Raw genomic sequence first — 969 nt, 5'->3', positions numbered from 1 at the left:
ATTAACACTGGCTCTGATTGGCTAGCTGATTCAGGCTGGCTTTGATTGGCTAGTTGATTAAGGCTGGTTCTGTTTGGCTAGCTTATTGCTGGCACTGATTGGCTAGCTGATTCAGGCTGGCTTTGATTGGCTAGTTGATTAAGGCTGGTTCTGTTTGGCTAGCTTATTGCTGGCACTGATTGGCTAGCTGATTAATCTTCGCTCTGTTTACCTAGCTGATTAATGCTCGATCTGACTGGCTAGCTGATTAATGCTCGCTCTGATTGGCTAACGGATTAATGCTTTTTATGAATGCTAGCTGATTAATGCTAGCTCTGATTGAATAGCTGATTCATGCTGGTTCAATTTTGCTAGCTTTTTAATGCTGGTTATGATGAATGCTGTTTTTCTTTTTGGCTAGCTGATTAATGCTAGCTCTGATTGGCTCACTGATTAATGCTTTTTCTGATTAGCTATCTGATTAATGATGGCTCTGATTGGCTAGCTGATTAATTCCTGCTCTGATTGGCTAGCTGATTAATACTGGTTCTGATGAGCTAGCTGATTAATGTTCACTCTGATTGGCTAGCTGATTAATGCTCGCTCTGATTGGCTAACGGATTAATGCTTTTTATGAATGCTAGCTGATTAATGCTAGCTCTGATTGAATAGCTGATTCATGCTGGTTCAATTTTGCTAGCTTTTTAATGCTGGTTATGATGAATGCTGTTTTTCTTTTTGGCTAGCTGATTAATGCTAGCTCTGATTGGCTCACTGATTAATGCTTTTTCTGATTAGCTATCTGATTAACGATGGCTCTGATTGGCTAGCTGATTAATGCTCGCTCTGATTGGCTAACCGATTCTTTTTTCTGACTGGCTAGCTGATTAAGGCTCCCTCTGATTGGCTAGCTGATTAATGCTCGCTCTGATTGGCTAACCGATTCTTTTTTCTGACTGGCTAGCTGATTAAGGCTCCCTCTGATTGGCT

This window comes from Poecilia latipinna, unplaced genomic scaffold, assembly GCF_001443285.1.
Source record: "Poecilia latipinna isolate Pla-1442-1.1 unplaced genomic scaffold, P_latipinna-1.0 Scaffold6012, whole genome shotgun sequence".
NCBI classification, from domain to species: domain Eukaryota; kingdom Metazoa; phylum Chordata; class Actinopteri; order Cyprinodontiformes; family Poeciliidae; genus Poecilia; species Poecilia latipinna.
Note: the sequence above shows the minus strand (reverse complement) of the source record.